Genomic DNA, 21,185 nt, shown 5'->3' with positions numbered 1-21,185 from the left:
TGTTCAGGCTCTTCTGGGACCTCGATTCCACATGTCCATCATCTTCTGGGACCCTCAGGCCCCCCTGAATGTGGAATCCCTCTGGGAAAGGCAAAGTATGAGAGAGAAAGACAATGGCCTATGGCTTTTGGAAGCTTATGAACACATCAGGCCTGTTAACAGTGCATTGGCTTAAGCACATTTCAGGGCCAAGCCCAGGGTCAAGGGGCAAAGACAAATGCTCATGGGGGGAGGGGATATATCTAAACAATAATGCGATCGGCACAGTTGTACTGAGAATTTACACCAACGTATCCAAGGGAGTGGCCCTCCTGAGTGTTACAGTGGATGTCTGAGGGATTTAAGCGCTGTGTTAATGCCCTGTGACAATACTTCTTGTCCCCATGTCATGAGAGAAGCTACTGAATCGTTTCCACAGTAGCTCTTTAGGATGCACATGACCACTGGGGATGTCGGGAAGTGTTAAGCTCCATCACTGAAAGCACTGTGCCAGCGAGATCAGAGTGTTCGAATCTAGCCAGCATGTGCTGGACACCTGCTGAATGAGTCTTCACAAACTTCATCTCACGGAACATCATAACCACGTGGTGATCCTAATTCCCACTGCACGGATGAAGAAGGCGAGATTTGTTCACGTTCTCACTGCCGGCAGGTGGCATGGTCAGAGCTGAGACCCAGGAATTTGTGTTCTGTGTCTCAGGTCCTGTCCCCACACCGTTCCCCTGCTCCATGAAGACCAGCTTACCTGACTTTTATCTGCTTTATATGTCCCCAGATTTCAGTCTTCATAACTGTTTCAGCTTTACTTATTTGTCGTGGACAGGGATATGGGCAGGTTTACAATATATCCACTCACTGGACAAATATTTGTTGTACGTCTGTATGTGACAGGTGTTCAACTCGCTGAGGATGTGACAGCAAACAGACAGACAAACAAAAATCCTCTGTACGAGGGCATTACATTCCAGTGAGGAAGGCACACTATATGCAAATAAATAAACAAAAATAGTTTTATATTTATTGATAAAGTATACTATACATTATTTAGTATGCAAACACATACGTTTTAATAATGTGTGTATATGAATGTGTGCTCAAAAGAGGGAGAAACACGCCCAGAGAGAGAGAGAGAAAAGATCTATAGAAGAAAGTAAATCAGGACATTCGTTGGGGAGTTACTTAGGCCATTCATCAGGAAATCACTCATGGAGGATGTGACAATGGAGTGCAGACGTGAGTGGTACTGAAGGTACGTCCCTGGGGAAGGCCTTTCCGGGTGGAGGAGAGAAGAGAGAGAGGCCTCCCCTGGGACGCAGCCCCCTGCATTTGAGTGGGTGTTCTCAAAGTGGGGTCCCTGAACCAGTAGGGTCACCATTATCGGGGAACCCGTCAGACAGGAAAACTGGGAGCCTCTGCTTCAAACCTACTAAATCAGAGACTCTGGCATTGGGGCTCAAAAATCTGTGTCCCAGGTGATCCCAATGGTTCCTAACAACTGAGGAGTGCGGGGTTTGAAGAACAGCAGTAAAATCAGTGGGCTGAGGCGGGAAATGAGGCCGGGGTACAGAATGGGGGTTGGGGGGTGGTTGCAAGCTCTTGGAAGGACTGAGCTCCAGGGGTCAGTGTATTTTCCCATCAGACCACATAGTCCATCCATGTAAACATGGCATACGCATAGTCATAATGGCTGCACAGTCTCTCTCTGTGTGGATAGTTGGTGTATAAAGTGAAACACGTTCACAATGACTCTGCATAAGTTGCAAGTAAGTTAAGCCTGCTGAACTTATGGTAAATACGGATGATAAAAATTCAGTATAAAGGGGTGACTTGTGAGGAAAATATTGACTTCATTCCCTGATTGTAGCGTTAAAAAAAGTCAACATTCAATATACAAACTTATGTTACGGAAACAAACTGAGCGTGGATAAATATTTGTGTAAGTGTTCAACCTAAAAAGTAAATCACATTCTTAGACCTGGCAAGGGATTTGTGTAGTTTAATAAGCACATTAAACAAATTTAATGAGCACATGAGCCCTGGGGACCTTAGCTTACAACCAACAATTTTAATTGAAACTTAAATAAATTATCCACTGCCATGACAACCACTTGCCTTATATGGTCACAGTGGCTGGCTGCCTTCAGAAGGAGCTATGTTCTCCTTACTTTCAAAGCCAGAGACAGTACCCTATAATTTTATAATGCAAGCTTATTTCCTAAAGGATGCCAACAGTAACAGTCTCCAGGGAAAGAGAGTAAAAGGACACAGAAGCCACCCGGATAGTGTTAGTGAGAAACAACTCATCCAAGGTCTGTGCCAATGGAAATGATTTTGGGTTTTATTAGTTCTGAACAAAGTGCCAGAGATTACCAGAAAGGTAACATAAATAGCTCTTCACATAGTGTCTCAAGTTCCAGACTCTTTTCTCTTACATTCTTGCAAGAATATACATGTTCCACTCTGCCAAGAGAAGTTATGTCCGTGAACAACCTGGTTATGATACTAAACTGCTTCTTTCCAAATGGCTCCCCTTGAAAAGCCTCAGTCATCTTTTCTACCCTTAGTTGATGTGCATTTACATAATCCATACCTACGCTGGCTTGATCCAAATTTATTTTGTAAAATAAATCTATTATGGTTATATTTACAAGGAAATCTGTTTAATGCAAATAATCAGTGTTTTGGAATAGGCATGACCTCATCTCTGTAGTAACAAGGTAACACTAATTTAACTGCTATAGCAGGAATGAATAATTCTCTTTCAATAATGACCAAAAAAGAAAACAAAAACACCTCTTCCAATTAATGGAAAGGGAATAGAAACCAGTTTTCCTCCATAGACTGGTACTATATATTATTTTAAAAATTTGTACCGAAAGACATTACATTCTGTATCATTTTTGTTTTAAACTTGTTCCTGAAGCACTGGTTGCTCTACATTTTAATTTTCCCGTTAACCTGACTGAATTGAACCAAAGACTTTAATGGCCACCACCAAAGAAGACATACTGATGGCAAATAAACATATGAAAACATGCTCCACATCATATGTCATCAGGGAAATGCAAGTTAAAACAACAATGAGATTCCACTACATACCTGATACAATGGGCAAAATCTGGGACACTGACAACAAATGTGCCATGGGGGTTGCAAAAGAGGACAGTCACTCCTGAAGACTGTTTCTTATGAAACTAAACATGCTTTAACCGTACAAAACAACAATCACACTCCTTGCCCTATACTCAGAGGAGCTAAAAACTTGTGTCCACACAAAAACCTGCTCAAAATGTTTATGGAATCTTTATTCATAATTGCTAAAACTTGTGACAACCAACATGTCCTTCAGTAGGTGAATGGATATAAACTGTAATCCACCCAGACAATGGAATATTATTAAGTGCTAAAAGGAAACAACCATAAAGCCACAAAAAGACATGGAGAAATGCATATTACTAAGTGAAAGAAGTCAGTCTGACAAGGCTGTGTACTGTGTGATTCCAACCATATGACATTCCGGAACAGGCAAAACTGTAGAGACGGTAAAAATATCTGTGGTTGCTAGGAGTGGAGAGTAGGGTACGGATGAGCAGGCAGAACACAGAGGATTTTAGGACATTTTAAAAACTCTGTAATATTATAATGATGGTTATATCTCATTGTACATTTGTCCTCAACCATAGAATGTGCTACATCAAGAAACCTAAGTTAACTATGGACTTTGGGTGATTATGATGAATTCATGATGTAGGTTCATCCTTGATAATTAATGTACCATCTGGTAAGTGATGTTGATAATGGGGACAGCTATGCATGTTTGGGGAGGTCCATATGGAAAATCTCTGTAATTCCCTTTCAACTTTGTTGTAAACCTAAAACTACTCTAAAATAATTCTTTTAAGGGGCATCTGGGTGGCTCAGTCGGTTAAGCATCCAACTTTGGCTCAGATCATGATCTTGCATTCCGTGAATTTGAACCCCATGTCGGGCTCTGTGCTAATAGCTCAGAGCCTAGAGCCTGCTTCAGATTCTGTGTCTCCCTCTCTCTTTGCCCCTCCCCCACTCACACTCTGTCAATCTCTCTCTCTCTCTTAAGAAGAAATAAACATTAGGGGCGCCTGGGTGGCGCAGTCGGTTAAGCGTCCGACTTCAGCCAGGTCACGATCTCGCGGTCCGTGAGTTCGAGCCCCGCGTCAGGCTCTGGGCTGATGGCTCGGAGCCTGGAGCCTGTTTCCGATTCTGTGTCTCCCTCTCTCTCTGCCCCTCCCCCGTTCATGCTCTGTCTCTCTCTGTCCCAAAATAAATAAAAAACGTTGAAAAAAAAATTTTTAAGAAGAAATAAACATTAAAACAAGTTTTTGAAAATTCTTTTTAAAAAAGCCAAAAATAAATCTTTGTACTTTGTTTTCAGAAAGAAAGCAATTGAAATGTTTTTAAAAAAGCAATATCATGTATAATAACATCAAAAATATTAAATACAGGAGCACCGAGGTTGCTCAAGTCAATTAAGTGTCTGACTCTTGATTTCAGTTCAGATCATGATCTCATGGTTCATATGATTGAGCCTTGCATCGGGCTCTGCCCTGACAGTGTAGAGTCTGCTTGGGATTCTCTCTCCCTCTCTCTCTCTGTCCCCTTCTCTCTCTCAAAAATAGAGAAATATCTTTTTAAAAGAAAATGTCAGGAAATAGAACCATGCACTGGAGAAGTCAAGATTGTGAAGGCATCAGGTCTTTCCAAATTCATGTATAAATTCAATGCAATACCAAACAAAATTCCAACATGCATATTTGTAGAATTTGATGTGATTTTAAAATTTATATAGAAATGCAAGGACATAGAACAATCAAAGCAACAGATAATAAGAAACTGTTGGGAACTCACAGTACCTGATTTCCAGACTTGCTATAAAGCTAAAGTAATCAAGACAATGTGATGGTGGCATAAATATGGGCAAATAGATTAATGGAACAGAAATAGATGCATGTATGGCCAACTCAATTTCAACAAAGTGAAAAGGCAATTCAGTGAAGAAGGGATAACCTTTTCAGCAAAGGGTGCTGAACAATTGTATGTCACTATGTAAAAAAAAAAAAAAAAAAAAAAAAAAAAAAAAAAAAAGCTTCAAGCCATATTTCACACTATATACAGAAACTAACTAAAAAATGGTACATGGAGCCCAATATGAAGCTTAAAACTATGCATTTTCTAAAAGGATAAAAAGTCTTAGTGACCTTGGGTTGAACAAAGATGTTTTTAGAAATGGTATCCTAGCATCATCCATAAAAAAAATTGATAAATTGTACTTTCTTCAGAGAATGAGAAGACCATCCACAGTCTGGGGAAATATTTTTTCAAATCATATGTCTGCTAGAAATCACATATCCAGAACATATGAAGAACACTTCAAACTCAAAAACAAGGAAACAAACAACTAAAAAAATGGACAAAGATTTTGAACAGATTCGTAACCACAGAAGATCTAAGGATGGCATACAAGAACAGGTTCAGCATTGTTAGTTACCAGAGAAATGCAGATTAAATCCTTGCCATATTCCTGTCCACACTTATTAAAAGGTGACAGTAAAGGAAAAAGAAAAGGAAAGGAAAGGAGCAAAACACACCGTGTGTACTGCGGGCAGAGGACTGTCCTTCACCCCTGCTGGGGGATAACCTGTCAGAGCTGCTTTGGAGAACAGATTGGCAGTTACTTCACAAAGCAAACATGCATGTGACGTATGATGCAGCCCTAAATACTTGCCCCAGAGAAGTGAGGGCTCTTGTTCACACATAGGCGTGTCTGTCCGTGCAGTTTTATGTGTAACAGCCGAACTGTGGACAACCCCAATGCTCATTGACAGCGGGCGGATGAACGTCCAGGAGAGTAACACTCACCATTCTAAGGAACAAACCATTGATAGTGGCAACAATGTACATTAATCTAAAATAATTATGCTAAGTGAAAGAAGCCAGAAAAAAAAACATACTGTATGATTTATTTACATCAAAATATAGAAAGTGCATATTAACCTGCAGTGACAGAAAGCAGGTCAGTGGCCACCTGAGAATGAGGACAAGGGGTGGGATCACAGGGACAGAACTTTAGGACCAAGACTATGAGCATGTTCCTCATGGTGACTGTGGTTATGATTCTACAAGTGTATGCTTAAGGCCAAAAAAGTCAAAGTAGACATTTAAATAGTGCAGCTTATTGAATATCAAGTATACCTGAATGAAGTTGTTAAAATTGTATAGTAAAGAAAATAAGTCAGAGGAATGAAGCCTCTTTTACAAAGTTATCCTAAGATTTGCCCTTCAATTATTGTACTTAAGCAAGAATATAACAAAATATAAACCCTTACTCTCTTTACTTATTTACAGAGGCTTTCCCTGGCATGGTTTGTACAATCCCTGCTCATTTGAGCTGATGTTTTAAAATTTAACATATTAATTTGCCTACATTATATAGTTTTAACTCAATGCTTTCTCCTAATAAATTAATCATTACATTTCCTTTTTAGTTATTTTTTCATGGATAAAATTGAATACCTTCATATCATATTTGAGGGTAATCTTTCCCTAGTGAGCATCAAATCTAATTATTTGTTATTTGCATTTAAAATAATTATTTAATATGTGCTCTTGCCTAAGCACTTTGAAAATTACTCCTCTAAACACTTCTGTTTTATGTAAGTTTCTCTCCTGTGTGTTGAATATATATTATTACATAGTATTATGAGTTAAAAGGGGAATATGCAATTAACCCATATGCCTCCCATGAAACCCAGGCACCACGAAATAGTTCCACTCCAGGGTCCCTTGGATGTGGGATGGAGACTTGCAGGGAACGCTGTCAGGTTCCGTGTTTCCCGGCAGTAGCAGGGATGTTCGGGTTGGCCCGACCACGGAGTTACTGTGCCTTGATGGCATAAATGCTGCTCCGCGCTCCTTTCTGGTCTGTGTTGTTCATCACACTGTCTTCTGGCTTCCCTCATCCGGAAGGACCCGCAGTGGGGTGACCTTCTTTCTCTCCCCTCCGCCTACCCTGCAGGGGGGGTCAGGTTAGCTTCTACTGCAAGTTCTCCTCTAATTCAAGGTGGAATGTAAAAAGTCCCACTCTGGTTTCACATCGTACCCGTGTCCTCCAAACAAGTGTTTACCAGAAAAAAAAATAATTTAAATTTATTAGGTGTTTTCAGTACTTTATAAACTGGACATTTATATTCCCGTTTAACTTCAGGTCTTTGTATTCATACTTTTATTTGTAGCCATCTCAAAGGGGTAGGGGAAGGTCCTAGATCTGTAATAAGTGGCGATAAATCAAGTATAGTCATTATTATGGACAAATGGTGACCTAGCTGAATTAAAGACAACAAAGTGTTTCTTTCTGTGCCTTCCACTGTGCTGTGTGTCATACGTGTTCTAGACTTTATCAACTATACTGTGCTGAGAAATATGGGCTTTAGGATCCCCTCCCAGTGCTGTTCCAGGTAAGAACCGGCCAAAGCAGGGACTTGTGCAGAGTTTTAGAGGAAATTGAGCAGCAATTATTATTCCGTGAAGACCTTCATGGTCAGGCTTGGGGTGGGGGGATGCGGTTGGTACAAATGTGCCCGGGCAGGTTCTGGCTCGCTCCAGCTTGCTTCTGTCCACATCCACTCCTTTTTTCCCGGTGGCCTGCCCCGCCAGGCTGGCCCCCTGACTGTGGGCCCCCGGAGAGGCCAGAAGCCTCTCTGCCCATGGGCAACAACCTTCCACAAACCCTCCAACCTCTGCTCAGGGTCCCACCTGTGCAGCTACGGTGCATGGCAGACTTCCCTGCAAACATCAGCTGTCTGTCCAAACCGGCAGGTTAATGCGGTGGGCTCTCCCCTGATGCTCTAACTCCCCCTTCTAGACCTTTACTTGACCAGCTTCTTCCACAGCCTTTTAAAGTCTAAGCCTTACAAAAACTATCTCATATTCCAGGCATCAGTTACTACAGGCAGATACTGATACTGTTTTGAAACAGCAACAATTATCTCTTTGTTTATAGATTTGAGATTTGAGACAGATTTCACTGGGACAGCTCACCTCTGCTCCACAAAAATATCTGGGCCCTCAATCAGAATAGCTCAAACATCTAGGTGCCAGGAATAGTTTGGGCTCAGTTAGGCACCCGTTTCTCTCACGTAACCTCCGACCCCACCAGGTGGTACCTCTCACTGCTCTTTGGGTCTCCAAGAATGATTGTTTCAAGTAAGAGGAATGGAAGTCACCAATCTCTAAGGCCTGGACCCCGAAACTGGAATATGTCACCCTTGCCCTGTTCTAGTGGTCAAAACAGTCAGAGAAGATCTAAATTCAGGAGGAGACACATACATCCAAACTCCAGGAAAGCAGTGTCTAAGAATTTGTGGCCAGATTTATCTGCCACGGGTCATACTATGGTCCTGCACCAGGAGAGTTTACAAAGAGTTCCTAAGAGAGCCAAGAATCAAACCAACGTCCCGCAGGGTGGGGAGCCCGCCTTGGGAAGCTTGTGAAGTGAGTGCCCGGCAACATGCACCCAAGTTTACGTATGTTCTCATTTCATGAAAACCGTTGAAACTGACACATCAAGATTTGTTAGAGGTGAAAATATTCTGGCTCACACATTAACTTGTTGGCAGCCATACAGGTTGTCAGCGAAGGAAGGCGAGCTCCAGCCGGGGCTCCTCAGGGCAGGAACCTCTTGTGATCAGTCCTTCTGCATCCACTTTCCATCCACAGGGTCCGCTGTAGCGGAATAACCAGGAAGATGCCTCCTCCAGAGAGCAGGAGGAGATTCCAGACCCACATCATGTCCTCTGAAAATAAATGTTTGACATTCTCTCCCCTTGCAGAAGATTAGTGTGAGGTCATTTCCTTTCTGCCTCAGAGAGGTTTCCCTTCCTCTGGGAAATGTAGGTGACTCCAAGCCTTGTGGTCCCCTGCCTCCCCACCCCCATTCCAGTCACAGGACAGAATGACTTCCCACCCGAGGAAAGTGAAGGTCTGTGAAAGAGGTCCGACGGAAAGTCACTCAAATGTGAAGTTCAAGGATTTGATACCTGCCTGTACCAACTGGTAGTAAAAACTATACTAACCTTCTCAGCTTCCCTCAGTTTTAAAAATTTAATTTAACTTTTTAATTTACATCCAAGTTAGCGTATAGTGCAACAATGATTTCAGGGGTAGATTCCTTAATGCCCCTTACCCATTTAGCCCATCCCCCCTCCCAAAACTCCTCCAGTAACCCCCTGTTCTCCATATATAAGGCTCTCTTATGTTTTGTCCCCCTCCATGTTTTTATATGATTTTTGCTACCCTTCCCTTATGTTCATCTGTTTTGTGTCTTAAAGTCCTCATATGAGTGAAATCATATGATATTTGTCTTTCTCTAATTTCACTTAGCATAATACCCTCCAGCTCCATCCACATGGTTGCAAATGGCAAGATTTCATTCTTTTTGATTGCTGAGTAATACTCCATTTTATATATAAACCACATCTTTATCCATTCATCCATTGATGAACATTGGGCTCTTTCCATACTTGGCTGTTGTTGACAGTGCTGCTATAAACATGGGGGTGCATGTGCCCCTTTGAAACAGCACACCTGTACTTCTTGGATAAATACATAGTAATGCAGTTCCTGAGTCATAGGGTAGTTCTATTTTTAATTTTTCGATGAACCTTCATACTGCTTACAAGAGTGGCTGCACCAGTTTGCATTCCCACCAGCACTGCAAAAGGGATCCTCTTTTTCCGCAGCCTCGCCAACATCTGTTGTTGTCGTCTGAGTTGTTTATTTCAGCCATTCTGACGGGGGTGAGGTAGTATCTCACTGTGGTTTTAATTTGTATTTCCCTGATGATGCGTGATGTTGAACATCTTTTCATGTGTCGGCTGGCCATCTGGTTGTCTTCTTTGGAGAAGTGTCTATTCATGTCTTTTGCCATTTCTTCACTGAATTATTGGTTTTTTGGATGTTGAGTTTGATAATTTCTTTATAGATTTTGGATACTAACCCTTTCTCTGATATGTCATTTGCAAATATCTTCTCCCATTCTGTCAGTTGCCTTTTAGTTTTGCTGATTGTTTCCTATGCTGTACAGAAGCATTTTATTTTGATGAGGTCCCAGTAGTTCATTTTTGCTTTTGTTTCCCTTGCCTCTGGAGATGTGTTGAGTAAGAAATTGCTGTGGCCAAAGTCAAAGAGGTTCTTGCCTGCTTTCTCCTCAAGGGTTTTCATGGCTTCCTGTCTTATGTTGATGTCTTTCATCCATTATGAGTTTATTTTTGTGTATGGTGTAAGAAAGTGGTCCAGGTTCATTCTTCTGCATGTCGCTGTCCAGTTTTCCCAGCACCACTTGCTAAAGCACCACTTTATTCCATTGGATATTCTTTCCTGCTTTGTCAAGGATTAATTGGTCATATGTTTGTGGATCCATTTCTGGGTTCTCTATTCTGTTCCATTGATCAGAGTATCTGTTCTTGTGCCAGTACCATACTGTCTTGATGATTACAGCTTTGTAAGACAGCTTGAAGTCCAGGATTGTGATGCTTCCTGCTTTGGTTTTCCTTTCAAGATTGCTTTGGCTACTCGTGGTCTTTTCTGGTTCCATACAAATTTTAGGACTATTTGTTCTAGCTCTTTGAAGAATGCTGGTGTTATTTTGATAGGGATTGCATTGAATATGTAGATTGCTTTGGATAGTATTGACATTTTAACAATATTTGTTCTTCCTATCCAGGAGCATGGAATATTTTTCCATTTTTTTATGTGTCTTTTTCAGTTTCTTTCATAGCTTTCAATAGTTTTCTGTGTATGGATTTTTCTCTTCTTTGGTTAAATATATTCCTAGATATTTTATGGTTTTGGTACAATTGTAAGTGGGATAGATTCCCTGATTTCTCTTTCTGTTTCTTCATTATTGGTGTATAAGAATGCAACCAATTTCTGTGCATTGATTTTATATCCTGCAATTTTGTTGAATTCGTGTATCAGTTCTAGCAGATTTTTGATCGAATCTTTTGGTTTTCCATATAGAGTATCATGTAATCTGAAAAGAGTGAAAGTTTGACCTCCTCCTGGCCAATTTGGATGCCTTTTATTTCTTTATGTTGTATAATTGCTAAGGCTAAGACTTCCAATACTATGTTGAATATCAGTGGTGAGAGTGTACACCTCTGTCTTGTTCCTGACCTTAGGGGAAAAGCTCTCAGTTTTTCCCCATTGAGGATGATATTAGCGGTGGGTCTTTGATATATGGCTTTAATGATCTCGAAGTATGATTCTTCTATCCCTACCTTCTTGAGTGCTTTTATCAAGAAAGGATGTTGTATTTTGTCGAATGCTTTCTCTGCATCTATTGAGAGGATCATGTGGTTCTTGTCTTTCTTTAAATGATGTGATGAATCACATTGATTGTTTTGAGGATATTGAACCAGCCCTGCATCCCAGGTATAAATACCACTTGGTCGTGGTGAATAATTTTTTTAATGTATTGTTGGATCCGGTTTGCGAATATCTCGTTGAGGATATTTGCATCCATGTTCATCAGGGAAATTGGTCTATTTTTCTCCTTTTTAGTGGGGTCTTTGCCTGGTTTTGAAATCAAGGTAATGGTGGCTTCATAGAATGAGTTTGGAAGCTTTCCTTCTATTTCTAATTTTTGAAACAGCTTCAAGAGAATAGGTGTTAACTCTTTCTTAAATGTTTGGTAGAATTCCCCTGGAAAGCCATCTGGCCCTGGACTCTTGTTTCTTGGGAGATTTTTGATTACTAATTTGATTTCTTTACTGGTTTCTGGGTCTGTTCAAATTTTCTATTTCTTCCTGTTTCAGTTTTGGTAGTGTATGTTTCTAGGAATTTGTCCATTTCTTCGAGATTGCGCATTTTATTGGCATATAATTGCTCATAATATTCTCTTATTGTTGTTTGTATTTCTGCTGTGTTGGTTGTGATCTCTCCTCTTTCATTCTTGATTTTATTTATTTGGGTCCTTTCCTTTTTCTTTTGATCCAACTGGCTAGTGTTTTATCAATTGTGTGAATTCTTTCAAAGAACCAGCTTCTGGTTTCATTGATCTGTTCTACTGTTTTTTGTTTGTTTGTTTGTTTGTTTGTTTGTTTTGATTTTGGCTTCGATAGCATTGATTTCTGTTCTACTCTTTATTATTTCCTGTTTTCTGCTGGTTTGGGGCTTTATTTGCTTTTCTTTTTCCAGTTCTTTAAGGTGTAAGTTTAGGTTGTGTACCTGAGATCTTTCTTCCTTCTTTAGGAAGGCCTAGATTCCTATATATTTCCCTCTTATGACAGCCTTTGCTGTATCCCAGAGGTTTTGGACTGTGGTGTTATCATTTTTAATTGGCTTCTATGTAGTTTTTAATTTCCTCTTTAACTTCTTGGTTAGCTCATTCATTCTTTAGCAACATGTTCTTTAGTCTCCAATATTTGTTATCTTTCCAAATTTTTTCTTGTGGTTGATTTCAAGTTACATAGTGTTCTGTTCTGAAAATATGCACGGTATGATCTCAATCTTTTTGTATTTGTTGAGGGTTGATTTGTGTCCCAGTATGTGATCTATTCTAGAGAACATTCCATGTGCACTGGAGAAGAATGTGTATTCTGATGCTTTAGGATGAAATGTTCTGAATATATCTGTTAAGCCCAGCTGGTCCATTGTGTCATTCAAATCCATTGTTTCCTTGTTGATTTTCTGTTTAGATGATCTGTCCATTGCTGTAAATGGGTGTTGAAGTCCTCTATTATTATGGTATTATTATCAATGAGTTTATTTATGTTTGTGATTAATTGATTTATATACTTGGGTTCCTCCACATTTGGAGCAGGAATGTTTACAATTGTTAGGTCTTCTTCGTGAATAGACCCCTTGGTTATGATATAATGCACTTCTGCATGTTTTGATACAGTATTTTAAAGTCTAGATTGTCTGATATAAGTATGGCTACTCCGGCTTTCTTTTGTTGACCATTAGCATGATAGATGGTTCTCCATCCCCTTATTTTCAATCTGCAGGTGTCTTTAGGTCTAAAGTGGATCTCTTATAAACAGCATATAGATGGATCTTGTTTTCTTATCCATTCTGTTGCCCTATGTCTTTTGATTGGAGCATTGAGTCCATTGACATTTAGAGTGAGTACTGAAAGATATGAATTTATTGCCATTATGTTGCTTGTAGAGTTGGAGTTTCTGGTGGTGTTCTCTGGTCTTTTCTAATCTTTGTTGCTTTTGATATTTATTTATTTCTATATCTATATCTGTATCTATATCTATAGATATTCTTATTTTCTCGCCTCAGAGAGTCCCCCTTAAAATTTCTTGCAGGACTGGTTTAGTGGTCACAAACTCCTTTAATTTTTTTTGTCTGGGAAACTTTTTATCTCTCCTTCTATTTTGAATTACAGCCTTGCTGGATAAAGAATTCTTGGCTGCATATTTTTCTGATTCAGCACATTGAATATATTCTGCCACTCCTTTCTGGCCTGCCAAGTTTCTGTGGATAGGTCTGCTGCAAACCTGATCTGTCTTCCCTTGTAGGTTAGGGACTTTTTTTTCCCTTGTTGCTTTCATGATTCTTTCCTTGCCTGACTATTTTGTGAATTTGACTATGATATGCCTTGTTGATGGTCGGTTTTTGTTGGATCTAATGGGGGTCCTCTGTGTTTCCTGGATTTTGATGTCTGTGTCTTTCCCCAGGTTAAGAAAGTTTTCCGCTATGATTTGCTCACATAACCCTTCTACCCCTATTTCTCTCTCTTCCTCTTCTGGGACCCCTATGATTCTGATGTTGTTCCTTTTTAATGAGTCACTGATTTCTCTAATTCTTAAATCATGCGTTTTTTGCCTTAAACTCCCTCTTTTTTTCTGCTTCATTATTCTCCATGAGTTTATCCTCAAATCGCTGATTCTCTGTTCTGTCTCATCCATCCTTGCCATTGTGGCATCCATTTGAGATTGCAGCTCAGTTATAGCATTTTTTACTTCATCCTGACTAGCTTTTAGTTTTATGTCTCCATTAACGATTCTAATCTATTTCAACACCAGCTAGTATTCTTATTGTTGTGATTCTAAATTCTGGTTCAGACATCTTGCTTGTATCTGTGTTGGTTTAATCCCTGGCTGTCGTTTCTTCCTGCTTTTTCTTTAGGGGTCAATTCCTTTGTTTCGTCCTTTTTGAAGGAAAAGTAATTGATAAGGGAAACAAATTAAAATTAAAATTAAAAAATTTAAAACAACACACAAAAATCAAGTAAATGATGCTAGATCCTAGGTGTGTTTTGGTCTGGCTATTGAAAGGAGCTTTATAGATTAGATTAAAAAGGGAAAGGTAAGAAAAGAATAAAAAAAGTAAAATGTTTGAAAATTTGAAAAAATGAATACAATGAAATAGGATAAAATGAAATGATGGAAGTAAATTAGAATTTATAAAATTTACAAAAAAGTAAAAAATAAAGTAGAAAAAATTAAAGCAAAATATTTTAATAAAAATTAAAAATAAAAATATTTTTTTTATCTTCTGTATTCAAGAAAAAGAAAAGAAACAAAAAAGAGATAAAAAAAATTTAATAGATGGGCCAGCGAACAAACTGAAATACAATTGAAATTACATCATTTTCCCATAGAAGTCAAACTATGAAGCCCTTTATAGTCCATGAACTAAGCAGGCAGAGAGACTTGTGGTGTTCATGAAAAGTGAGGTTGGCCCAGGCTCCGTTCTCCACTAGAAGGTGCTTCTTAGCTTACTGGGGTGGATTGTTGTGGTGCTTGTAGGTGCCTGCGCGCATGCGCGGGAGGATTAAAAATGATGTCACCCAGCTACCCAGTCTCTAGTATCGGAACTCTGTTCTCCCCCACCAGCAATCATGCACCCATCCTTTGTCTCTGGCTTCCACCCACTCCCACTTTTACACTGTCCATGACCAAGCCCAGGCAGCACCTCCCTCCTTTTAGCTCAGATGTGACTGTGTTTCCTGACCCCTCACTTCTGAGGGACCGCTTTGACCCACTCTGACCGAGCAAAGGCCGGGTGCCAACCACACCCAAGAACGTTTACAGGACTGTGCTGCTGCTGATGCCCGGGGACTGTAGCTGGGTACCAGCCCACCCCAGAAACTGTTTGTGTGATCGTGTAGCAGCAGCATTTCAGGGATTATGGAAAATCACAACACACATCTGGCACAACACACACTTAGTGACCTTGTTCCAGCAATGGCAAATGTGGCTGTTCTCCGGGGTCTGCTGATACCTTTGCCTGTGGGATGGCTGCACACCCTCTACCAGATGTCCTTCCAGCAGCGGAACTGCTTCTCCCCACATGGCCTGAGGACCTCCCAGCCCTCACTCTGCTCCTGGGAATTCACCCTTCCCACCAGAGCACTGCCAGGTATTGAGCTGTGGAGTTTCAGACTCTGCGCTTCCCCTGTTTATAGAGTCTTAATGGAATTTAAACCCTCTCCTTTCTCCTTTCTCCTTTCTCCTTTTTTTCTTCAGACTCTGTGGCTGTTTCCACTTTTGCACTTTCTCTCCAGCTGCTTTTGGGGTGGGGTGCTTTTCACATACTCTCCCCCCATCTCTGTCCTTTCTCCACAAGCAAACACAGCTCCCTGCCCTCTGTGGCTTCTCTCTCCCCCAGTTCACCTCTCTGCACCATGTTCTGTGGTTCAGGTTGTACACATTGTTGTGTTAATCCTCACATCAGTTTTCTAGGTGTGCAGGATGGTTTAGTGTTGATCTGGCTGTATTTCATGGACATGAGATGCAAAAAAAACCCTCCGTGCTGTTCTGCTATCTTGACCCCCTCCCATAATTATTAAATTATTAAAATAATAACAATAATTCTCTTTGGTATGTTGCATTATCCTCTTATCTGAAGATTTTTGGGACAGCTACCACTGCATATGTTTTAGGACCATATGCAGAAATTTTTCTCAGGACATTTGCCTAACTACCAGAAATCTTAAAGCCAGGTTGATATCCCAACCCCTAACCCTCAAACATATTTGTACAAATCAAGACAGGCTAGATTATTCCGCAGTAGGAAAGACATCAACATTTCAGGGGTTTAACGAGACAATAGCTCATCCCTTGCTCCCACGAAGGACTCTATAGACTCTACAAAAGCTATAAGCCATACGCTGTGATCCAACATTTCAAGCTGCACTGATGTTATATTTCTCTTTCCGGAGCTAATTCGTACTGTATCTCCAACCAATTATTACCATCTCCTCCCAATGTAAAGTTCAGAGGCATAATGTTGCTAGCTTGAAATCAAGAGTCATTTACACCTCAGAAATCAGCAAATGCTAATAGAATTTTGTTTTCTTGTTTCAGAAAGCTGGTTGCTGAACATTTTTACCAGCACACTACATTAATGAACACTTTCATGAGCTTCCTTGCAAAGTAAGAACATGGAAATTTACACACTGGATTTTAAATGCTTCCAGGTAGAATTTAAATGATTCAAAGTAGATAAAGTTATAGAGGTACTATTTTAGGTGGGGCATATAGGGAAGGCCTGTCTACAAGAGGCATAATTTAAAGAAGGAGGAGATCCACGTGGCCAAGGGGGAAACGACAAATGCACAGTCTCTGAAGTATGTCTGAGAGATAGCAGGGATGCAGCATGGCCAGAGAATTATTTGAAGAGTGGTCAGAGATGAGGTTCAAGAAGTGGCCAAAAGTGGGTTCACATAGGGCTTCATACATTTAAGTAAGAAATATGGACCTCATTATGAGTGAAATTCACTTGACAGTGTTGAGGGGGAATGACATTATGTGACTTCAGATCTTAACTGTTGTTTATAAGTGGCCTTTTAGAGAATGGCATCTCTGTTTCTGGATTAAGCAATGGCAGGATGGCAAGCATAATTTCGTGGGCAGCAAACCCTGGAGAAAGAGCTGGGTTTGGAGGGCACAAGCGCAGGAAATTCACAAGCTCAGTTCTCTGTAACTGTCAGACCAGCATCTGAGTGTTGTGCAGAAATAGGAAACCAGATATGTTGATATATTTTATTCATATATGTTGGCCTACTTTAGTTTGAGCAATACACTGTGATGAGAATAGAAACCAGAAAGATGCTGAACATTTGTGCAAGTGGCAAGATTTGTATGCAGTGTATTTAAGACAATTTCCTACACTGACCTTCACAGAAAGGGAAAAAGATTGAATCCAATAAGCTTGGAAACTCAGTGGCTCTGAGGCCATTCAATCAGGATAATAGACTATTTCAGGTATGTCCTTGAATAAGTACACAGAATGAGTCACCCTATTAAAGAATGCATCCACCCCTGGAGTCCAGTTGGCTCTGACTGGTATGCCTTCTCAGATCCTCCTCGAAGAATATTTTCTCTCATTTAAATTTTTTTCCTCCAGGTGCCATCACCTATTTATTCCATTTATGTGGATTTTACTTATGAAAATCTTTTAAAGCTTTGTGTAGGGACCATTTTTTTTTTAACTCAGTGGATTAATGGGCAAAATATGTGCAAATCCTGTTTACCCCAAAACAACCTTCTATTAGTGCTTTCTCTTCCAGCAAATCATGAGGTATTTGTGGTGCTTTGGTAACAATACAACTTACTCGACTGTTATAAATTGCTGTTTTCCCGGAGACTTCTGAGGATATTCTCAAGGTTTGTTTTTATTTGTGATATTTTCATGTGATGGACAGATCCACGAGTATTATCTGTAGTTATCCACTTTAATTGAATACAATTCTGAAGGATAATTTTGGTTTTCAGACTTTTCAAACACTGAAGGCATAATTCTCTTTGTGGTGAGGGAGGTAACAGAGTCCTTCCTTCACTTGCATCTGTCTGTGCAGATGGAGCTGGGAATACATCCGTCTTCCTGAAGAGCCACAGCCCTCACTGGCACTTTCTATGGTATGGAAGCTCATGCATGTGAGAATCAACTGGATCTTGTTGGAGGCTTACGCTCATTTTCCTATTTGGCCCCTCATTCTTGCTTTTTAATCCAAACACTGTCTTTTCCCTCTGTAAGTCTTTGTTTTTAAGTGTAAATTAATAAGAATAATGGAGATTGGAGTTGTTTTTTATGAGTAAATGTCAACATAATTGAAGAAACGATAAGCTGACATTGATTCATTAATTCTAAGTGCCTTTAATGCTATTTTATTTCTGAAATCAACCCTATGGAGTGATTAGTATTAACATTATATTATAAATACTATAATGCAGGCATACGATTAAATTAGTTATAGTTCACACAGGTAGTGTATTGAAGAGTCCTAATGGGAACCCAGGAAATTGACACTAAAACATTTCTTAGCCATTAGCGTTTACTGCTTTACTTCATACTTTGCTGCGATGAACATCAGACATAGGCAGAAAATCAACTAACTCTCATATATCGTGAAGAAATCTGGCAACATATAGATGCTAATAAATCATGTTTTCCCAAGCTTCTTACTCTGTCAAGTGCCATACCAATGCTTTGACAAAATAGTTTATTTCCTGACTTCAAAATCAGTACAATAGCTGATTCTTCCATTAAAGTAACTCTTCCTGGCTTTCAGTAACACCTAGACATTCCTACACGTTTGTCCATGGTGGGCTTCACTCTCTCTCTAAAATTCATGTTGTCCTTTCACACTCTTGCTGTCTTGCTTTAGTTCAGTAAAAAAGAACAGCAGCCACAATGGACTGAAAAGCCCCAGCACCTATTAGTCTCACCCTGCCATTGCCTGAGCGGCCACAAAGCTGGACCCTGGTGTTGTGTTGAACATAGACAAATCCACAGAGCAGCAGCTCAGACAGAACCACTCCATCACTGTGATGCATCGAGAAAAAAACGAGAGTGCTCTCTAATCATATAAATAAGAACATGGCTGATATCTTGGCTGTGGCCCCCATCACCCATCACATGGGTAGCCTAGCGTCACCCCACCAAGCATTTAAAAAAAATTTTTTTTTTCAACGTTTATTTATTTTTGGGACAGAGACAGAGCATGAATGGGGGAGGGGCAGAGAGAGAGGGAGACACAGAATCGGAAACAGGCTCCAGGCTCTGAGCCATCAGCCCAAAGCCTGACGCGGGGCTCGAACTCACGGACCGCGAGATCGTGACCTGGCTGAAGTCGGACGCTCAACCGACTGCGCCACCCAGGCGCCCCTCCCCACCAAGCATTTAGAGAAGATTTATTCCAGAACCAGTCATGGGCTTATCCCCATATCCAGAACATCCTATCCAAGTCCAAGACTTACTTCCTTGAGCTTATTTGGATGAGATGCCTTGGAGTCCAAGAGCAAGAGACACAGTTGGAAATGAGAACTGAGGGTGTGCTGAGGAAAGCTCCATCTCATACACATCTGTGCTTCTAATGGCCCCATAATGTTACCAGCACTAAAGCTAAATGATTTTTATGTATGTAGCTTATTATCTGACTCCTTTTGAGTCAGATATCCATACTGGTCCAGTCAGCTGTGGCCAAGAGGTGTTAAGTCACATAGTCCGGATGTGCTTAAGAGAAGATACTCGTGAGTGAGCTCCCTGCCTGCCAAAGTATGCTGTACAAAAGGGGTGCCTTCCACAGAGGACTGGGGTGCTGTGGAGACTCCTCTAGGACCCAGTGGGAATATCAGGGAGTGTGAAGCACTCGGCTTGACTCAAATTTACTTCAGTCAAAGACATCTACCCTTTTATTTACTTTGTAAGACATCCTCATAATATTTGATTTGAACAATGGGTTTTGGCACACGCAAAAAATAAATCACTACTCTAAGAAAAATTGATGTTTCTGTCCACTATTCTTGATTCCATCTCATAAATGTATAAACCATGATAGTAGATTAAGGTTCATTTGAAAATGATATATTAATAGAAGTCTTAACTTCAGAGTTATCAAATGAAGTCTTAATAACTCAAGAATACAAAAGTCAATATACTCGCCACTGCATTTTGCTTAGAGAGACACATACATTTCCCATTACAGATGGTCAACACAGTGCAGCCATATTTCATTTCCAGTATTATAGAACCTCATGTTAAATTTAGTAGAATACAGAAGTGTATATACTCAACTGTATGAGTACAGGAAATTAAGTATATACCTGTATGATTAACACATGGCTATATTCTTTTATATCACTATAGCTATGTATCCATATATTGCCAAAGTCAAATAAGATTGATTGTGAAACTACCAAGCCCCATGATATTTCAGTGTAAAACAACCTGATTCAGATATATAATCAGGAGAAATAAATTCAAAAAAGTGAGAAAAGCAGATGAAAATATAACCATGAGAATGATTTCACTGCTGTATTCTCTTCATTACCTGGGGAGTTGTTGGGATGTAAGACAACTATGCAGGACCAGCTATTCAGACGCACAGACATATTACATGTGTGTATTAAATACATATACATTATATATTATACATATTATATGTATGTATTTATGTATTATATGTATATAAAGGACACATACATATTTTCCTAATAGCACTATTCATAACAGTCCCAAGTTGGAAACAGACCTAAAGTTTGCAATAGTGATATATTCAGACAATGCATCACTCACAAACCAGGCAACATTGCCTAATGGTGGTAGAGGTCAGCTTCACTCCCTGGAGGGCAGTCACAAAGGGGGCCAGAGGGCAAATTCTTGGGTGCTAGTGATTTTCTATTTCTTGATTTTTGTTGTAGTCCCCTGGCTATGTTCACCTTGTGAAATTGATTTGTATACTTTTCTACACATGTGTTATGTTTCAAAACAATTATTCAAGTGGTATAAATTTGTATTTTTCTAACTGCTGACGATGCCAGATATCTTTTATGTGCTCATTTGGCATCCATAAGTCTCCATTAGTGAAGTGTGTCTTCATTTCTTTTTCCCATGTTTAATTAGGATTGTTTACTTCTAGGTCATTTAGTTTTGAGAGTGCTTTATATATGCTATATCCTAAATCTTTACCAGATATGTGGTTAAAATAATTTATTTTGTACTCAACAGCCTGTCTCTTTATAATTTTAATGTTGTCTTTCACAGAGGAAAAAAAATAATTTTTATAGTCCAAGTTTCATTTTTTTCCTTTATGATTGTGCATTTTTTGTCAAGTCTAAAGATTTTCTCCTATGCTCTTATTTCCTAAAAGTTTTTATAGCTTTTATACTTTACATTTAAGTCTGTGATCC

Source organism: Lynx canadensis, chromosome D2 (genome assembly GCF_007474595.2).
Source record: "Lynx canadensis isolate LIC74 chromosome D2, mLynCan4.pri.v2, whole genome shotgun sequence".
Taxonomy (NCBI): domain Eukaryota; kingdom Metazoa; phylum Chordata; class Mammalia; order Carnivora; family Felidae; genus Lynx; species Lynx canadensis.
The sequence above is the reverse complement of the archived record's forward strand: the minus strand, read 5'-3'. Positions refer to the sequence as shown.